At 49.8% G+C, this 21,405-nt stretch overlaps 1 pseudogene across 1 annotated transcript; it reads left to right on the top strand.

Moving 5' to 3' along the window:
- The first annotated feature begins 649 nt into the window (after window positions 1-649).
- On the top strand, window positions 650-14,495 carry LOC144118906 (uncharacterized; annotated as a pseudogene). The gene is made up of 6 exons (XR_013312182.1): window positions 650-760; window positions 865-1,100; window positions 1,477-1,658; window positions 3,783-3,920; window positions 11,262-11,371; window positions 14,125-14,495. The product of XR_013312182.1 is annotated as an uncharacterized LOC144118906 (transcript).
- The last annotated feature ends 6,910 nt before the right edge of the window (window positions 14,496-21,405 follow it).

Genomic DNA, 21,405 nt, shown 5'->3' with positions numbered 1-21,405 from the left:
TTGTAAAACTTAGGCTCACAATCTGTTGTTGCTGTTGCATTAGTGACATGGCACGTATTCAAGACGGTGGATTGGCCAGGGTTCAGTGAGGAGGACCTAAAGAAGCGGGTCAACTGGAGCTAAGCTGTTGCTGCAATCGAGCACAGTGGCTCCAAGAATTCGATTGGAAGACATTTATTTCGTCTGAAAAGGTAAAATGCCGATCATCGGTGCTAGGTGGATATCAGGTCACGGCTGACAGCGAATAAAACTTATTGTGCTTTAGCAACTTCGGAAAGTCGCCCAGAACTGCGCTTCTTAGCGTTCCGTTTCATTTATTTACTTTTGCAGATCGCGGTAAAAAATTATGTATATATGCGTTGACACGGCTGGAAGCTAGCCTTTTGGCGTTTTCCAGCCATTCTGTTTTTAGCAATAAAGTTCATATTACACAAGGGTAATGGCACAAAGGGGCGATTACGATGACTAATCCAGAGAAAGGATGTGGTCGCGTAACAAAGAGGCGACATATTATCAGGAACGTTAATTGGCTATACGTACGAGGCACTTATCAGATTTTAGGGAAGAAGAAAGAGGACGTGCTCGCGCGCTCGTCCCCGTGACCTCGAGCTAACACCCTGCTCGCGCACTCGCGCACTCGCTGCTCGCGCCCTGGCGTTCTGAGAAGACATGTTGGCGTGGCTGTGCACCGCAACTGTTCTGGCCGTCACCGTTGTAGACGGCGCCATCTTTCCCAACGACCCGGCACTGTACGAAATCGGTGAGTGTCTCGATAGGTATGCGTCTTCGCGCGCAAGATAGCGTGACGGACAACCTTGCATTACTTTGAGTAATATTCCCATGCTCTGCGCCGTCACTGCGCAGTGTCCCTGAACGACCACTGTGACAGCAAGGACCACAAGCAGAGCCTGAACGACACGTCGGCGCCCCATTCGGCGGGCATCCTGACGGCGAAGCAGCTGCGCGACCTCCGCGCCACGGGCGAGAACGGCTGCAGCTTCGAGTTCTCAGCGCCGGGCAGCTCAGGCCTCATCGTCTCCGTGGTCGAGATGAACCTGCGCAGGGGCGTGCTCAACGAGTCCTGCATCGACTACATCTCGGTCAGTGAATACGGTCGATGTGCGCGGAGGACGATGCAAAGCCGTCGCTCGGTCATGTCCTTGTCGGCGTATGCATAGTGCTTGCAGTGGACATTACGTCGACGGGTCGGCTGTCACCTTCCGGCTCCCAAAAGGCACGTTTTGCCTCTCCTGGGTGGATGACGACTCGGGTTCTGCGAAAACCGTAGTCGCAGTAGCTTCTTCGTTCTGACCCATGCTTTCGGTTTTTTAAGCGAGTCCGGTTTGAGCGCGTTCCTCTAACAGCAAAAATGTTGACTGTTTGCTTTGCTGGCAAGCGGAAAGCCAGCAAAGGCCAACACAAAATGGAAAGCCATTGCTGCCTACCCAGCGCTGACCTCTTGGGCGCTGCTCGCAGGTCATCACCAAGTTCAACTTCGGCTCCGACAAGGATGAGCGGTGCGGGTGGATCACTAAAGAGGACAACCACCGCTTCACCACGACGCACTCGCTGCAGCTGAAGCTCTTCTCCCAAGACTCCGCTGACGCAATTCTTCGACAACCACATCCTGGCCATTGTCGCCACAAGCTACACCGAGTGTGAGTGGCCGCGCGAATGCACTCCTTTCTGCGTCATGTATTACACCGGGCCATGTGGCTCAGGGAACCGAACCGAACGGAACCGAATCCTGACCTCGGCAGATGCATTTCCATGGGGTTGGAACGCAGAAACTCCTGTGTGCTGTGTGATGTCGGCACACGCTTTTTGATAACCCCTGGCGGGCGGAATTAATTTACAGACATCCACCTAGGCGTCTCAAATAATAATTGGTTTTTGGAGAAAGGAAATGGCGCAGTATCTGTCTCATATATCGTTGGACACCTGAACCGCGCCTTAAGGAAAGGGATAAAGGAGGGAGTGAAAGAATAAAAAGTGGTGCCGTAGTGGAGGGCTCCGGAATTATTTCGACCACTTGGAGATCTTTAACGTGCGCTGACATCGCACAGCACACGGGCGCCTTAGCGTTTTGCCTCCATAAAAACGCAGCCGCCGAGGTCGAGTTGGAAACCGATAACTCCGGATCAATAGCCGAGCGCCCTAACCACTGAGCCACCGCGGCGGGTAACCAAGGCGTCTCTCGTTTCCCGATTTTGAAGCGAAAAGCTTCGCTACGCGGGTCAGAGCCGAGCTTTGCGTGAGCCGAGCTGGTGAGATATGCGCATGCGCGAAAACGAGTGACGTCACGTGCCGCCCAGGTTGTCGCTCCTCGCCGCTGCCGCCACCGACTCCGTCGCTTGACCTTTCGGCGCAGCCGCGCTCTACTGCACATGTGCGTCATGTGCATGCGCAAGGAGGCTATATAATGCGCTTGCCAGAGAATAGGCGTGCGCACTCGACATCGAAGCGAAGGAGAGTGCGGCCGCTGCTAGATTACGCAGAAAGGCTGAGAAACTAAATTCACCCGATCCAGAAGTACTGGCTTCAGATTTGGCTGCACAACAGCGAAAAAACGATAAACCCAAAGCTAAATCTGCAGCCGAAACACCTGAACAACGGCAAATACGCCTTGCTTAACGACGTCGGAAAGAAGGCGAAAAGCGTGTCCTGGCCGCATCTTCAGCCAGCAGCAGCAGCCAAGCGAGTGAGGAAGAGGAAACAAGAGAGAAGAGGAGAATCCAAAGACTGGCCGTTAAAAGCTTTTCGCTTGTATATACAGGCTTAACCAGAGCTAAGCTACTGCTTACTTTTTTTTACGCAGAGTGCGCCATACTGGACCAGACAGGGAAGAAAACGGAGGAGAGGAAAGAGGGAAGCGGTTGAGAGGACGAAAAGAATTGAAAGGGGACGCGTAGGCCGATTTCATTCAAATGAGAGCACAAAGAGTTGAACTGGCTGCGGGGCAAGATGCGCCGCCGGCTGCGTAGTATGTCGTAACCAGAAACTACCGCCTACGCTTCCTGGCCAGGGGGAACGTTCGGAAAAACTGGTGGATGTGTGTTCTCGATAATGTGTACTTGCGGGGCCATGTGAGCCGGGCCTGCCCCATATGTCAGCACCTTACATATCTCGCTATCATTTCTTTCAAATTTACGAGAAGTTTATGTACTTTACTGAGACGTATTGCAGACATTTTAGAGCGAGAGAAAAGGAAGATAGTTGGCTTACCCGCCTCGGGCGCACAGTGGTTAGGGCGCTCGGCTATTGAGGCGGAGGTCCCGGGTTCGACCCGGCCGCGTTTCGATGGAGGCGAAACGCTAAGGCGCCCGTGTGCTGTGCGATGTCAGTGGACGTTAAAGATCCGCAGGTGGTCGAAATTATTCCCGCGAACTCCACTACGGCGCCTCTTTCTTTTTCTTCTTTCTCTCCAACCTTCATTCCTTCCTTTACGAGTTCGGGTGTCCGCCGAGATTAGACATACTGCGCCATTTCCTTTCCTCAAAAGCCAATTTCCATTTTTTAAAGTGGTTGGGCTTTTCTGAAAAATTCATTAGCTCGGCGCAGCACAGAAAAAAGCGTGGACTGTAATTTAAAGAGTGGTTAGCCGGTATTTGGGGTATATTACACAATCGAAAATGCGTGCCATCTGGGTGGTCGTTGAACAATGGACTGGCCTGTCGACATGGGGCTTGTAGCCGTCACTTCACTTCTGCGATCGGTCATATGCATGCGATCTACTTTTGCGTCGATGCTGATAAAATGCGGTCATGAATGGCTGGCCGCAGCGCAAGACGGCTCTTGCGGACCGGAGGAGTTCCAGTGTGCGTCCGGCGGCAGCTGCATATACAAGGGCTACCGCTGCGACAACGTCAACAACTGCGGCGACAACAGCGACGAGGCCAAGCTGGGCAACTCCATGTGCCGTGAGTCGAAATAATTTGCGTTCCAGAACATAAGGTGCAGAAATCCATTTATCCGACACAGTCTATATGTAAAGCTGCGGAGCACACAGTGCAGTGAGATAAGCATGAACAGGTATGCATATTTGCGCGCTTTGAAAAATTCTGCCTATGGTGGCTATTCGCAGTAAAGCGACAGCTGATGGATTTAGCGTGGTCGCAGCGAGCGGCGCAGTGGCCAGTGTGGAAGGTTGTCTTGCACACGAAGAAGGAGGAGGAAAACTTCTTTATGGCCGAAGAAAGGAGATTCAAGGGCTTTTGGGTGTGCCGCCTATTCCGACAGTCCACTGGCTTGCGCGGCTGCGATGACCCTGCGTGCCAGTCCGTGCTGGTGATGAGGGTCTCCGCTGAGCAGAATGGCCTCTCATTGCCCCGGTTCTGTGTTTAGCATACGGTCGATAGCGAGATTTAGTTGGCAAGGCCACACCATGTGATAAGTAGAGGCTATTTCTCCATAGTGTGGGCATTGCGGTGCATATAGTGTGGGATACCAAACGTTTAGTTTGAGGGGTGTTATAAAGGTACTCGTTTGAAGGTGTCTGAGTGTGTTCCTCAGTCTTACTTAGTTCTTCATACGGCAGAGGGTATGTGCTCCTCGCCAACCTGCGGTGTTATGTTATTCGTTGTAAGTGATCACTGGTAGTGGATCGCTTTCCGCGGTCTCATCAGACGTGGGAGATGCCCGGAGGAGAAGCGCTCGGGCATGCGTGTGAGTTGCGGGATTCCCTCCCGTCTCGTCCATGTGGCCTGGGAACCAAGTGATGTTGGCTTTGTTATGTGGGTGCTTGTTCAGTATTGAGAGTACAGTCTGGTGTACTTGTCCTTACATAAGGTTCCTGAAGGAGTACTGGGAGTCTGTATCCCTGTATACATGAACTAGATAGAGTCGAGTCGAGTATGCTTGTCGGGTAAAAAACAGTTGTCGGGTTCATGTGGACGCTGTCGGGTCGAGTAAAATAACCGGCAGAGCGAGTCAAGTTAGCTCGCCTGACCCGCCTTTCCAAAAAACATGTAAAGGCAATCGGGTCAGGGAGTCGGGTAACAAGGAACTCTGGGAAAGGTTTCGGTCATGTGATCAATCGACCATAATGGCATCCGCCGACAGTCCCCGCGCTATTTCCGCCAGCGCTTGTTGGACCGACCGGTAAGTGCAATGCATTCTGGCACTAACTAATATTAAAATGCGAGCGAGGCGCTGGATAACAGACGGTAGCGCAATCAAGCGTGTTTAAAGACCTGCCGGCCGAAATGGCCAATCTCGGCTTCCACTGGACGTGGCATGGCAACGAGCCCGGTAATGAACCACCGCCGCACAGAGCACCACATTATGAACGCTTATCTATGACATAAAAAGGGTCATGAAATAAAGCTGATTGAGGGTGAGCATTATGATCATAACAGCAGACGGCACGGCCATTGCTAACGCGCGGGAACCCGCGGACCAAAAAACAGAGACCGGAAGCTTGCACAATAACTGCGAACCTAGACGCTAGGCGCCGCTGCGATACTTATGCGCTTGAACAGAGTTCATGTAGACACCAGTCGGGACGAGTCAGGGGCCAGTCACCTAGCCCGACACTGACTCTACCCGGTCCAGCCGGGTTCATGCAAACAAGGCTTGTTTGAATGCTTGAGCCGGGTCTGGTAGCTAGTGCAGGCACTATGGCTGGCTCCTCTGCAGTGGGGATCGTAGCTTTGATGGATGCGGAGTTAATCAGACGTCCTTGTGGGTTGACAATGGTCAGGGTAATCCTTCCGCATTGAGGGTCGGCCGCGTGCACTATCCAAAGATGGTCGTCCCACTTTCTGCGGAGGACTTCTGCCCTGGCGTTTCTTCTTTGTATGTTGTATTGTGGGTGCGTGTGTCTGGGGATCGTAAAGATGTAAGGTGTCATGCGTTTTTTCAACATTAGTTGTGTCCTTTGGTCGATGTTCTACGGCAGTGCCAGATGGAATTTGTAGAGGAGTAGGCAGCCGGTGTGGGTGGATGCAAGGCGGCGGTTTAGTTGGGATGTTCTCTGAGCCTCCCAGCTCTCCCGGAGAGTGTTGTGAACTCCAAGAGACATTAGACTGGTCGTTGGTGTCGACTTGGGAAGGCCCAGTGCAGTCTTGTAGGCAGTCCTGATGAGAGCCTCCAGCTTTTCCTCTTCTGCTTGAAAAAGGCGAAGATACGCAGTTCCATAGGCTAGACGTGATACCACGAAGGTTTGGACTAGACGGACAGCCTCCTTCTCCTTTAGCCCATGGTTCTTCTTCCTGATTCGGGAGAGCATTCTTATAATTTTTTGTGTTGTCTTCGTGAGTTTGTTGATGGTCGTGGTTTTCTGTCTTCCCTGTGTATGTATGTGTTGCCCGAGAATTTTGGCGTCAGTCAGTCTTGGTACCTCTTGTGCGTGGAAGTATATCTAGATGTTTGTAATATTAATTTGTCCTGTGTTCTTGAGTATTAAGAGATCGGACTTTTCCGGCGTGCATTGGAGCCCCCGGCCCTCGCGTACTGATGGACAGCATCTGCCGCTGCTTGAACATGCTGTTTCACTTCTGCATCGCTCCCCCTGTGGCACCAAATCGTGATGTCATCCGCGTAAATCACGTGGTGGGAGCCGCGGATCGTCTGCAACTCGAAAGGAGAGTCCTCCATTGCTAAGTTGAATAGCAGGGGCGAATAACAGCGCGGCCAGGGGAGTCCCTCGTGGGCCCTTGAGTGATGGGCTTGGACCGGAGGGATCCTCGGTTGTGAACTGCCTGTCTCGAAATTAGAAGACTCTGACGTAAATGTAAGTCTTGGCTCCGCAGTTGCTGTCCGTAAGCCCGCCGAGGATCCCTGAGTGGAATGTATTATCAAATGCTCCCTTCAAGTCGAGCGCCAAGATGGCTCTTGTCTGGTGCTTGGTAGGCTCTTCGATTAGGTCATTTTACAGATGAAGGAGGACGTCCTGCGTCGATATGCGAGGCCGGAAATCAAACTGTGTGGGCGGCAGCAGCCCGTTCTCCTCCAGGTGTCTCGACAGTCTGGTGGTGATGATTGTCTTGAAGAGCTTTCCGAGGCAGGAGATTAATCGGTCTGAGAATGTTGAAGAAAGGGTTTGTTGGGTTTGGGAATGAGTCTTAGGTACGAAATTTTCCATGATGTTGGGAGTCTGCCTTTGTTCCAATGGTGTGTGTTGAAGTAGTTTACGAAGAATGTGATCTGGTCGTCAGGGAGATCATAAAGCATTCGGACAGTGATTCCATTTGGTTCTGGCGCGGTGTTTCTTCTCATGAAGGCTAGCTCTGCTCTACCCTGCTTTACCGTGATCGGGGCGTCGAGCTCATCGTAGGGAGTCCTGTGTATTCTGGATAGGTTGTTGGCAGATCTTTGCGTAAATATTTGTGCCGCAGCCTTTCAAGGATATCCTCATTGGTGCCAATGAATGAACGGATGATCTTGTTCATTCTGTCATGGGTTTACGACTCGGTTTGAGCGGGGACAATGAGAGCTCCTAGCAAGTGCCAAGATTTAGACACCATTAGGTTGCCTTTAAGGCTGTCGCATAGTGAATTCCAATTTTGACGATTGAGAGTGCACGCATAGGCTTCAGCTTGAGCATCGATATGCTCTTTGCGATGTCGAAGCTTGCGATTGTGCCTTGGTTCCTCCCAAACCTTTGTGAGGGATCGCCGTGCTTTCCAAATATAGAGAAGGTGTGGGTAGACGGCCGGGGGCAATTTTCGGTCATATGGATTTCCTTAGTAAAGCGAGTTGGGCTGTTCCTGATGGTTTGGGTCCATTCGTCTATGTCGATGATAGAGTTGTCTGAAGAGGGTTGGGTCTCCCACCATTTGTGCCAGTCCGTGAGACGAGCACTGCCGCTCTTGCTCTTAAGTCTGCCGGTGGTTAGGCTGCAGGATAGGATATGATGGTCGCTGCCCAAGTGTTGGTCTGCGTTGGTCCAGCTTGACTAGTGTGAAGTCGAGGCAGGTGTCTCGAGTGACGCTGTTGCCCATTCTGGTTGTAAACGTGGGGTGCGTGAGAAATGTGAGCCTCTCGCGAGCAAAGATCTCGGCCAATTCTCGACCCCTGGGCGTGCTCGTCGGGTATCCCGATAGTTGGTGCGGAGCGTTAAGACGTCTCCTCCTCCCAATCACGCAGGGAGCCTTGCCGCTAGTGCCAGAAATCTGTTAATAAAGTCCTAGTCTGGGGTGTTTGTCTCTGGGTGGGCTGTAGGTGTTTAGGAGGTGGATTCCTTCCTCGCCTCTGCGTTCAGGTTGGAGAGATGTACTGGAGGTGGTGTCGTCTGTAATGCGGTCATTATGACAGCGTATGGTTTGTGGACAAGAGTGGCGGAGAGCTTATTGTGTTTCTATGCTCTATAGCCAGTCAGTTTAAGTTCCATCGTGAGTAGTTCCTGAATAAGTATGGCTTCCTGAGGCTCCTTTTCTGGAAGATGCAGAGGCTTAAGGACGATTCTTTTCTTTTGAAGCCCCGGCAGTTCCACTGCCATAACGTCACTCTTGGGACGTGTAACATGATGAGAGGTCACTGACTCAGTCGTCGTCTGCGATTATGAGTCCAGTGAAACAGGACCTCTCGGGTAGGTTTTCCTTAATGTTTGGTATCTCTTCTTGTATTTGTCTGATGTCCGCTCGGATGGGAGCGATTGCTTTCTCGATCATTTGCTGAGCCTCGATTCGGCTCTGTTCTCTATTCGCTTTATTTCCTGGATCGTCATCAGCAGCAGCAGCATCAGCCTTACTACACCCACTGCAGGGCAAAGGCCTTTCCCATGTCTCTCCAATTAACCCTATTTCCTGGATTGTCTGGTGATAGATCTGGCCGGGCATAGCTTGTGTAACTGAAGCATCCTGAGGTGCTGGGTTTGGTGTGGGTGGCCAATTTGTGCGTGCTTTCGACTCCTGAGCGTTGAGCCGAGCTACGAGTGAGGTTACTTGTGCAGTAAGTGCAGATGCTTGTGCCTGGAGTTGTTTGTTTTCCTGACGCAGTGTTTCTACGCTGGTGTGTCTCTATGTGGGGGGTGAACTACCAATAAAGGGAGGCAATTCTGTCCAGCTCACCTGGGTGTCCGCATGGCCTTTGTCTTGCTGCTGCGGCTCCACCGTGGATACGGAGCGGCCCGAAGACGTCAGCTTCTTTGGGTTCCTTTTGCTTTGATGCTGTTTTTCCTCTGACTCCCTACTGGTTCCCGCGGGCGCGACCTAGATTGCTTCCCATTGGAGGAACCGGCCCGAGGAAGGGACATTGAGTTCTTTCTGCTGGGTGGATGTTGCTCCTTGCTGCGGAGTCTTCGCTGTCGTTGGTCGACGTCGTCTTTGCGCTGATGTTCGAAGTTGTGGCGGTCTTGTGCACAGGAGATTGGAACTTCTTTCATTCTTTGGAGTAGCTCTTGTGAGGCCCGTTGCATAGGGTGCACTGGGTTTGCATTCATGGCCGCCTCAGTGAGTATGTTGCCGCATTTCGGGCAGAGTGGTTTTCTGGGCAGAGGCAGGTGTCTATTCGGTGCCCAGGGGTTCCACTGTTGACGCAGGTCGGTTTGGTCTTCCGGCAGATCTGGCAGCGACGTTCGAGTCAGTCATAGTAGATGGTAAGGGAAAATTGGCGTCCGACGAAAACCGCCTCCGCGGGCGTGGTTTGGCCGAGTCTTCTCGTGCCGACTATTTAAGCTTCCGGAGAGTATAATACTCGGAAGATGGCGTCATCGTCTATCCCGGGCATGATGTTATGAATTACTTCTTTGCAGACAACGTCGGATAAAGTTATATAAGCTGATACTGGCAGGAGTTTGTTGTTTACCTTGGCGATGAAGTTTGCGTATGCTTCGTTGTTCGTACAGACCATATCTTTTCTAGGCTGAGCACTCTCAGCATGGGTCGTTCTTGTAGCCCGTCGGATGTCTTCCTCCAAATCGAAAAAGCGCGCTGCGAACGCCTGCAGGTGGAATGTTTGTTTGGGTTTCATCGCGATCTTGCGTTTGAAGTTGTCGAGTTCTGGTAGTCTGGAGATCTACGAGTTCGGATAGCGGGTGCTTCCTGCTCTTTGAGCGGTGGCGGACGTGGTGGTGGCTGCATTGCGCTTGCTATCTTCTTACGAAGCACGGTATTCTAGCCGGAGGTGTCTTCTTCCGCGGGATTCTCTTGTGAAGGCGGCTGCGTCTGGGCTGTCGCGGTGATGGTAAATTCCATTTCCCCGGGATCGTATCCTCTTATATGTGACGGTGCGGTGTTGCTATTTTCTGCCATGATGAAACAGGCGCCGGCGTGGCGATATGAGGTGAGCGCAGCTGCTGTTACTGCCCCCGCCGCGTCGGCGGCTAAGCAGAGTCGCGTTGGGAATCTCGCAGGAGTTAGGCTTAGCTCCCAACCCCGTGGCAGCGGTAATTAAACGGTCCGGAAATTGAGTTCGCTGGATTAACCGATGAAGTAGTGGTAGCAGTCGAGTCCGGGCTGCGAGCTGAATCCGATAATATTGGATGTCGCGTGATTTGAAGCGGAATTCCGGCAAAATCGGAAAGACGGAGCCCATGCAACGTGCGTCTGCACTCGACGAACGCTCCGCACTCAGCCGTCTTGCACTTGTAGCGTGTGTAAAAGCCAGCAAAATATTACCCACTCGCAAGTAGAATCTGGCTTCGGGTTTTCACACGCTTTAGTACTGAGATTTCTGTGCCCGTTTGAGAACCCCAAGTGGCCTTATTCAATGCGGAGTTGTCCAGTACGGTGTGCCTCAAAGCACATTGTTTTCTTCTGGCGCGCTTTTTTTTCCATTAGCCGCGGATGGGCAGGTCAAGAGGAAGAACCTACACTTAATACAGTAATACGCCAATACGGGAGTAAAAAAGGGAGTTATCTGTCCCTTACACCCATTTTACTCATTTCTGGTAAAAAACGCAGCTGGTCATTTTTATGCTACTATGTCTTTTGTCTTTTCTCAGTGTGTGGGCCGGACAACATTATTTTACAGCGATGGGTGTTAGGCGCCCGCCCCTTTCTCCTCGCTGTCGGCGTAACCAGTGGGGGCGTTAATGTCGCGCTCGCGTGACATTAACGCACCCAACGCGACCTTATTGTGACGTGACCTTACGGCATGGTCAACCTGGGCTGCATACGCCTACGGGTGGCTCTGTTTGTAACAGCCGCCTGTCAGTGCAGGGGTTATTCACTTGAGCACTGCACCAGTCCGCCATGCAGGGATATATCCCCAAAACTAAACCCCTTAAACAGCTATCGCTGAACATCGCGTTACACAGTCGTAACCCTCCTGTGAGGTTATTTTTTTTAACATGCCCACACTACTAACTTTTCTCTCAGTGATGCCGCTCAGCTCGCTGGTCCTGATCATCCTGGGCCTGGCCAACTTGTTCGTCACGTGGTGCATCGTGCTGATTTGCTGCATCCGGTCGGCCCTCTGCAAGCAAAAGGTAATCGAGACGGCCAATGCGATGCGTGTTTTCAGCTCTTCAGGGGCAAACTTGGCGACCACCTCGTGTTTAATCGCACAGCTGGCAGCAGGTGTACGTTACGTTTACTGCCGGTATGGTATCCGTGGTCTCGTGCTCAGGCGCTAAAGAGTGATCCTTAAAGAAAGAGCCGCCGTTTGGAAGACACTCTTTTCATTATTTGTGCCCACTTGCCGAAAAATTTGCGACGAGGTTGTCCTTCCTGCATCCCCTGCCTGTATCCTGGCACCGTTAAAGCAGAATTTTAATGCAGAACTGTCTTGTTGGCCTCCACCTCGCAGTTTCCACGGTTGTGTCCGGATTCTGAGCACATCTACTGGTTAAAAAGTCATATCTGAGAAAAGCATTCGGGTAATTGACCGTTTAAGTTACTACCCCCTTGAGACCAACATCGCCTGTACCTCATCATTCTATTAGGAACCGGGCTTGTCTCAAACCACAGCAGCAGTTGCTTTATAAACGTGCGTATGAAAAAGAATTTGCCACATGCTACGTTGAGAGGCATATGTTCTGACCTGGATGAAATGTGGGAGATAAGATTGCCTGGCGCGCAGAGCGCACTTTGTCACTCACTTAGCGCGGTATTTCAGGCGTTTGTGAGAGCATGGATCACAAATTTTCAGTCTGTTACCAACTTAACAACCCGGAGTGCGCATTTTCACGTCGTTAACGGCAATGTCCCATGCACTTTTCTCTTTTCTCCATCCGTTCACAGCGGCAGCAGCAGCGGATAAAGGGGTTAGGGCGGGGCTACTGAGCCGCGGAGTACCCGGGTTCGAACCCGGCCGCAGCGGTTGCATTTAGATGTAGGCTAAATGCTTGAAGCCCATTTACATTGCGGCGTCAGTGCGTGTTAGATGATCACAGGTGTTCTAAATTGTCCGGAGCCCTTCACTACGGCGTCTCTCATCAAAATAAAATTGGTTTTACAGCGAAGCTGTATGCTTCTACCGCCCAAGGAAATTTTCGTTCCGTTGTCGCAAGCAAAATACGCCAGGCTAAAAATTGAAAGCAAACTGCATATCTCCTTTGAAATCAGGCATACAGCACATAGCTCACTACTCGTTTTCAATAATAAAACGCACACAACAAGCGTCGAAACCACATCATGGATGATAAGACACGTGTGAACAATGGGAACACCGTCGGGCGCGTTCCAGAAAACATAAGGTTTGCAGCTTCTTCGAAAGGGGGTAGATGTCATTTGAAGTCCACATGTGAAGTGTGAGCCACATAATGTATGATAAGGGCGCCTGCAAACAATGCGAGGCAGGTTTCTTCTCCTCGCGTTTGTTTCCCGGTAAAGATCGCGGTTGCGTAAGCTACTCCGAGTAGAGTGCCCAACAGAAGCATAGAAATCACGTATTGACGTCACTACGCTTTCATATATAACAGAGAGACCGGTCTAGCAACTCATTCACTAATTCTGTGCATATCATACTGATCACAAAGCAGTCGTGAATGTCATCGTGAAGTAATAAAGGGTAATACAAGTATGTATTTCACTTGTCTAAGGTTTCACTCTTTCTAGAGCCATGTGTGTTAATTTTCAAGTGACATCGCAATGGGTCGCAATCAGACGTCGTAATGGAACAGCTTCGCTGTCCAACCACCTTCGCAGCGGGAATTGGAGCCGCAAGTTTTTTTTTAGGAAAGGAAATGGCGTAGTATCTGTCCCATCTCGGTGGACACCAGAACCGCGCTTTAAGGGAAGGGATAAAGGAGGAAGTGAAAGAAGAAAGAAAGAGGTGTCGTAGTGTAGGGCTCCAGAATAATTTCGACCACATGGGGATCTTTTACGTGCACTGACATCGCACAGCACATGGGCGCCTTTTCCGTGGCCTGAGTAGCTTTCGGACGATAAATCACCCCAAACCAAACCGAATGAGATCAGCTGGATGATGATGCCACACACCTAGATTAGCCGCTACATTCCTTTACATTTATCGGCTACGCTAGAAGTCTTGTTCCAGCGCAGAAAGAAAAGGCGACCGAAGATAAGGGCCGAAACAACCTCGCGCAATGCTCACGCGAAGGTCAGCGCATCGTGAAGCGTCGCGCATTATCGCGCAAAATGTTGCCAGTACACTGAAGGTTGCGCTGCAGAGCCAACTCCGCCTGTGCATTGTTGAGCCTGAGCTTTCTGGCTTGGCCCGGCATTCCCGTGATCAGCGGCTTTGATGGTGTGCGACACATGAGCTGTGCGATAACTCAGTGACGGAACGCCTTAACCACTGAGCCATAGCCACTCATCGGTACGGAGCCAGAGTTCTCGGGTTTGTTGTCGTGTTGCGAAATTCTGAACGCTCGTGTGCATTCAGGGGGCATTCACGTGAAATCAGGGGCGCCATTTTGTCTAGTACCTAACTCCAGCAATGCAGGCCTGGGCAAGAGGCGATAATCCGTTTGAACACACCGGCGGCTTTAATTGCACAGACAAATAAATGATGACGTTGGTGAATACTCCCTACTCGGGCGCTTGACGACGGCTTCCCGAAGTGTGCTGTCCTCACGCTCGTGAGCCGACCACATAGCTTTGGTAGGTGTTGCCTCACGCTCGTAGCTTTCACTACACGGCGAGCCACGGCCAGTAACGCTGCACATTAGGGCAAATAGGACGCGGCCGAAAGCAATCCTCCGATCTTTGCTATGGTGCGTCGCCCTGTCACTCCTTCTGCTCTAGCAGGTAAAAGTCGTGAAAACCAACTGCGCAGGCGCTGCAGGACGACCGCTGGGGCGCCCCGGCCGCGGCAAGCGGCGCATCAACTCCCGAGGAGGCCGCGGACGAGAGCGCCACCGAGGCCGACGAAGACGACCAGGAGAAGGTTGCCGGCGACGCGGAGGAGAGCTCCTCGCAGAAGTCGCAGGACGAGCAGCCCTTCAAGAACCCGCTGGCCAACTCGATACGCGGCAAAGAGGAAGACCCTGCGGCCCCCGCCGCGTCGTAGAGACCACGCCGGCTCCGTCTCACCTGTCGCGTCTGGCCAGCCATCGCTTCGTTTCTCCCTTTTCCTGCCTTCCCTTTCTTTTCGTCTACCATACGTCTCCTCCTTCTCACTTCCTTATTCGTGATCCCCTCGCCTGCTTTCTTCTCGATTTTCCGCTCTCATACTCTCCCTCGGTATTGATTTTTTTAAGCTCTGATTTCTCGTAGTTCCCTACAGACATTCCGCTAATTTCACTCCCCCCCCCCTTTTTTTTTTCGTTTCAATCTCATTAGCCTCCGGGGCATATGTCCTCCGTATTGTTAAATTACACTCTCTTCTATTACACCCCTTCAATCTCATTAGCCTCCGTGGATTCTGCCCTCCGTATTGCAAAATTTCGCCCTGTCCTATTATCCTTTTTCAATCTCATTAGCCTCCGTGGAATCTGCCATCCTCTGTTATACAGAAGAAACCGCGTCCTCCAGCTGCTCTCCATTCTCTAAACTGTATTCCTGTCCCTTTTCTGCCGCTTTTCAGTTGCACAATGTTTTTCACCACCCGTATAACTTTTTCCTCTTCTAGCGGTCTTGTTATGCGGCCGTAGTTGAGCAACGCAATTTCCGCCTATCCTCCTTGTATTTATTTTCCCTCCGCAACTCCCTCAATCACTCCTGTATTCTTTAGCATCTTGCTAGAAACCGTCATAGCCGCTTATCTGCTGCCTTGAATTGTTTGTTCCTGCGTGTGTTATATAATCTGCACCCAGTTCATCTAAATACTCGTCTTTTCCTTGACGTTTGATGTTCGCTTCTTTGTTAGTTAGTTTTGCCCTCAGCTATTCGCTTCAAGAAGTGAGGTGGTACGGGCGCGAACCCGCACAGAAGGACCACCTGAACGGGACGTTTTCTCTACTTTGCGACGACATCGCAAGTTAAACGCGGGAACAACGCAAGCGAGAACTGAAAACTTCTGCGTTTGCGCAAATATTTTCCAATATTAACTTTTTAAATACATTACTGGATTAAACCGCCTGTTATGTTCATCGACCTGATGACGCTTCTCCCTGCCTTGTGCATTTCTTCTAACGTGCATGTTTCATTTTGTCGGGCTAAACGAAGCAGTTCGATCCGAGACAAGGTTGATTGCTTAGGTGACTGATGTAGTCTTACCAGCGATCTGGAGGTGCTAGAGTGAACGTTTGATCGGCACTGCTCGATGCCTGTGCCAGAGAGCGCTGTGCAAATTTCACGCGTTGAGCCGAAGGATGTAACCTTAAGAACGTGATCGGGGCGCACTCATGGGGTTTTACATTTTAAGAAGCAGTTTTTCTGCATATACAATCCCCCCTACAGGAGACTGACCCCCATATAGCTCTTTCCCTAAATATTCTAAACGGCATCCCGCGTACCCTGAATTGTATGCTTTACTCTATAGGCGCCCGTAACGCGAAACGCCACCCCGGGAAGATCCCCGGAGGGTGGCTAGCAATTTAACACGCCACCTACCGGTCGTGAAGAGCTGCACTCAAATCCCGCATTGCCGCGGCTATCGTAATCGTCGGTCAATTTTTTTTCACACATGACAACACGTCCTCATTGTATTATCCGTCTTTCCAAGCAGCAAAATCTTAATGTAGTACGTACGCCATCACTGAAGAGATTAACATATTTCAGAAGAAAGAAGAATTTAGTGGAAAGCATCGATTTCCACCTGCAGAAAAGTCTGCCTGCCATTATGTCTGCCCTGCTACTAAGCTTTCCACAATTAGGTGTGGATTACATGCACGGCGAGAAAATTTACGCCCTTCAGAAATGAGTCCAGACTGCTTAATTGTGTACGAGTAGAAAAATCTCTGCACGGACATGCACGGACAAGCGAGACTTCGCCCACATCCCCCTACCGCCCCATAACTAACGCCGCGGATGCTTACATGCTCTAAAATGACCTGGATAACATACAGCAATGGTGCACTACGTAGCTAATTTCCTTAAACACTACAAAGACTGTCCAAATTTCTTTTCACCGCCGCCGAAATTATACTCCGCCTACTTATAAAATTATCGATACTGTCATTACTTCCGCTACCTCTTTTAAGTATGTTGGTATTAACCTCGCTAGTGACATCATGGTCTTACCACATTAACCAAATAATAAACTCAACTAATTGAGCAAATGGGTATCTCTGTCGTAACCTGCGCATGACACCTTCTTCCTTAAAATTACTAGCTTATAAAACATTTGTGCGACCTAAACTTGAATACGCTTGCGCAATATTTGACCCCCATCAGTCTAACCTTACGTCAGCCCTTGAATCTCTTCAGAATCGGGCAAATCGCTTTATTCTTTCCAACTACTCGCGATACTCTAGCATATCCGCATTGAAGTTCCAATTAAAACTTTTTTTCTCTCGCTTCCCGTCGCCGGATTTCAAGTCTCTGCCTTTATCACATGTTTTTCCATTGTTCACCCCGTGACAGCAAGCTCATTCTACCAGTACGTCGAACGCCCCGCACAGGCCATCCAAACAGCGTCATCGCGCATCGCGTCCGGACTACTACTTTTCAGAAATCATTTTTTGTTCACACATCTCGCGACTGGAATGAAATTCCCTCCGACTTAGCACTAATCCCTGATCCAGCCCATTTCAAGACCGCCATCGAGGAAGCCATGTCATCGTCTTGATTCCCATGTAACATTCATTGTTAACCGCTGTTCTTGCGCCCACTCCTCCTGTAATGTCCCGTCATGGACCCTTGAGGTTCGAATAAATAAATAATATGTGCTAGGTAAAACGTCTGCGCCGAGCTGCAGCCTCAACCAGCCTGGTTGAAACTGCGACCATGATCTGAGCCACAAAGTATTTTTCTTCCTCCCAGATCCTGCTTTGGAAAGAGTATCCCTCGGCAAGCTGACGTCCGTAACACCCGCAAGGCTGATTTACACTGGCTGTCGGAGCCGATCGCCACCTTCCCCCCCCCCCCCCCCCCCTTCTTTTATGGGCTCCTGCACAGCCAAAAGCAGCAGCATGGGCCTCGTTTGCGCTTGGACCGCTGCAGCAACCTTCATTATGGAGCCTCGTCGGCTACTCAGCCAAACTCTTGCATGTATATACAGGGCGCTTCACCTGAAATTTCGCACATTTTTCAAAAGTAGGCTTTTTGAGTTAGAAGAGCGCTTTTCACCGCATAACATCGTCAGCGGTGTAGTACGTCACAGTGCAGCTAAGAGAATGCTAACTATAGTCTGCAGTGAAGCTCCGCCTACATTCAGGACCACCACACGCTTTCCCATCTGCTATGCAGCAGCGAGCACCGCAGCGCACGCGGGAAAAAGGTGGTAACATGGAACGCGCGCCACTGAGTGACGAACAGGTTGGCGTTGCCCCCTATGCAAGGAATCGGTATGATGTTCCCGATTCGCATGATAGGTGCGCTTACGCACAACTGAGCTCACGGTGTTCAGCGCACGAGCATGCTCGACTACTAAAAAAAACTGCTTTTTATGCAGAGACCGGCATGATGTTCGCCGGATTCTCCACAAAACCTCGCTCGCAGCACACTGAACCAGCAACAATCACTGAGCGTGCGATAGGCAACCAACTTGTGAAGTCCAAAACGCCCACTAGATATCCCCAAATGTCCCTCCGACGATGATAATGCTCAATTTTAATCGCAACGGTAGCTTTGGCCAAAGAGCGCCATGGCACGATGTTCTTTTCTTTACGATAGGCAGAGTCAAAGACATGTAAAGTCCCTCAGAAATTACTTCTGTAGTACGCACTGTACAACAATAGCAACGAAAACACATCAGTAATATGCGCATGCTCGTGCTAGACATCAGACACGCTTTACGAATATTCCCGTTTGATCCCGCATTATAACCTTGCCATAAACGAAACAAAGGCCTTTCAACTTCTCATAACGCGCCTACTACATTTCAGGTTTTCTTCTTTACACAGCTTGCTTTTCCATATTAAGCGGCAGGTATAAAGAAGTAGTAGTTTATTTCAGCAAAATGAAAGTACATGAACAACGTGACACAAGAAAAGTTTTGTGTGTGTGTGTGTGTGTGTGTGTGTGTGTGTGTGTGTGTGTGTGTGTGTGTGTGTGTGTGTGTGTGTGTGTGTGTGTGTGTGTGTGTGTGTGTGTGTGTGTGTGTGTGTGTGTGTGTGTGTGTGTGTGTGTGTGTGTGTGTGTGTGTGTGCGTGCGTGCGTGCGTGCGTGCGTGCGTGCGTGCGTGCGTGGTTATAGATGACGCCTAACATGAGTCACATGACCTCGCGACCTTCGCGTACGCTGCACGTCAAAGAACAGTTCCATCTTTTTCAGGGGCAGAAGTCTTTAAACATGGTTACATAAGTGTCACGTTGGAAACACGGCACGATGTAACGTCAATACATCAAGATGTACATAAACCTACGGACAGCCAGACAATTTGCAAGCACAACGTTTGGTTGCTTTACTATTTGCCACGAGTATTTATTTTTTTTTTAAACGCAGATCAATTTCTATAGGCATGCGTGGAGCATGCGGGCTAATTTTCTAAAAATTTCCTCGCAAATGATGCAAAGTATGTATTTCATATATATCTTCACCGCTAGGTCTACTAATTATCCATGTAATCTTTTGTGTACATTACATCTGGACAAATACATTTTGATTTGTTACGTGTAATGTATGTTTGTTTTTGACAGGAGTATCATATGCGAGGAGCCACCTAACAAAAGGAGCCTATATCAAAGACTCCTCATAATAAACAGTGTGAAATCACAAGCAGCGCGCGAGGGCAAGCTGTGTCCCCTCTTGTAAGAGGCCATCTTGGGACCACCATTACGCGCTACTCTTCTTTTTCATTTGCTGAAAAGTGAAAAGTGAAAAGCTCTGGCACAGCTCTTTTGAAGCTGCAATGATGTTGAGAACAAACGATTGCATTGCTCAAACTTTTATCGCACTTTTATTGTACTTTTATGAACACGTTGTGACTTTCAACAGGTACAAACAAAGCATTCTTGACTGCAGCACTGTTTGACAAGGAATATTCTTGAATAAATATGCTCTTTCAATCAAGAACAATTTCTTATTTTGAGTTCAAAATCTCCTTCAGCACTGCCATTTGCTCCACATGAGATTTGAGTAGTGCCTGGTGCCTGTATATTTTTCTCTGTTGTCTTTCTTCGTGCCGAGCTTCTTTTTCATTGTTGATCTTTCGCATTTCCTAAAAAAATAATGCCATTTCCTGCAGCCTAGATGTGCTCGGGTGCATCTTTCTGTCTGTGCGGTACCTTTTATTTTCTTTCTCCTCAAATGATGAACCAAAATCTACCGTAGGGTCATCAGATGGTGTATCATTGACGCTTTCCTCAATTCCAACGGAGCAGCTGACACTCTAAGGAGCTGCACTAGCGGTGTTTGAGATGGCCTTTTTGTATGAAACTTTTCCCACACCTCGCAGAACTTCAGGCTCAATGCTGTCATCAATTGCTCTGATAGCTGCAAATTATTCATACGACACTACACAGCGAGACTGTCCAGAAGTTCCATTATTTCTGTCCTTATTGTGTTTTCGTTCGGCCAGCGTCTTGAACCTTGTCTCACACTGGACTCCTGTGCGAATGACTCCAAGAAGTCTGTATGTCTTGAGCAATCTGCTTATACATCTTCTGCGGAACCTCCTTTGAGGCCCCACTTGTGGCGTGTAGCGTACATAACAGTCCAGAAGCAGCTTTGTTTCACCTGTAGTCCACGGTCCTGTCACAAGATATAAAATTTAGCACAATCGTAACATTTTGTGCTTGTAGTTAGCTTGCTCTACTATAGATGCAAAATACACATGCACTAATACTATTGCATGATAAATGTTATTACAGACATGCAAGGGTTTGTAAGAAGGTAAATGATTTCAAATCGAAGGCGTGAGATTGCACCTGGCGGTATATATACATACCATAAGGTGAGGTCATGCTGCTGCTCGAGTGCTCATTTTCAGGCAAAGTGTGCAGCTGTACTTGATTTTCGCTTCCTTGGCTCTGTTCAGGAACAAAAATTGGGAAACATTTAAATTACTTCCTCACGCATGGATGATAGACAGAAGGTAATTTATGCCTGCCGAGTCTACCACAGAAACCGACAAAAATATTCACAGTATGTAAAGTGTGTTAAATCCAATAGCTGTCAAGAGCAAAATAACCCACTTCCTCAGCACTGTAAACAACTTTTCAATGCATATACTTTCACTGATGAGCTGACATAACCGATGCAGTTTATTATGGTTTTGTTTCTGGTTTATGGGAGTTTAGCATCCAAAGCGGCTCGGGCTGTGAGGGACACTGTAGTGGAGGGCTCCGGAAATTTCGACCACCTGGGGTTCTTTAACGAGCACTGACATCGCACAGTACACGGGCCTCTATAATTTCGCCTCCATCAAAATTCTACCACCGCGGCCGAGATCGAACCCGCGTTTTTTGGGACAGCACCCAAGTGTCATAGCCACTGAGACACCGCGGCGGCTGCAGTTTATTATGAACCCGGTACTAAATTTCATGTGGGAACACATTACATTTTGGAGTTTCGCTCTTGCTGACGATTCCACTGCATATTATATTGCCTGTGATACTTTAGTGGTACAGGCAGGAGCTTATTAGTTTACGTTTTTTTATGGCAGCTCCACCATACTCTTTGCATATTATATTATGAAGTTTCGCTATGTACACATACCGCTCCACGCTGCCCGAAAAAACCACCTGGGCCGTTATTGAATCGGGCTGAAGTGTACGTTTTATACTGGTCGACACTCCGCGTAATCGTGCAACGATCAGGCTTTTGGCGGCTCAAGCCGCCGTGCGGCCTCGGTGCCCATACCTAGTTATGCACGCAAAAGCCGCCGCTAGCCGTCGTTACTTCCTCTGAAACATATGTACCATCGCACGCAGTACGACTTGCAACAGGTATCAGATGGTATCGAGCCCATGCTACGGGGCAAAGAGAGCCCGGCATTGCTGCTAAGTCCTGAACTTACTGCAAGCCTACTACACAGCTGACGAGCAGCGTGCCCGCATACTTGGTGCTGTGC

The sequence above is a fragment of the Amblyomma americanum genome, chromosome 2 (genome assembly GCF_052857255.1).
Source record: "Amblyomma americanum isolate KBUSLIRL-KWMA chromosome 2, ASM5285725v1, whole genome shotgun sequence".
In the NCBI taxonomy this organism is placed as follows: Eukaryota; Metazoa; Arthropoda; class Arachnida; order Ixodida; family Ixodidae; genus Amblyomma; species Amblyomma americanum.
This window is presented reverse-complemented; position numbering and strand designations above follow the sequence as displayed.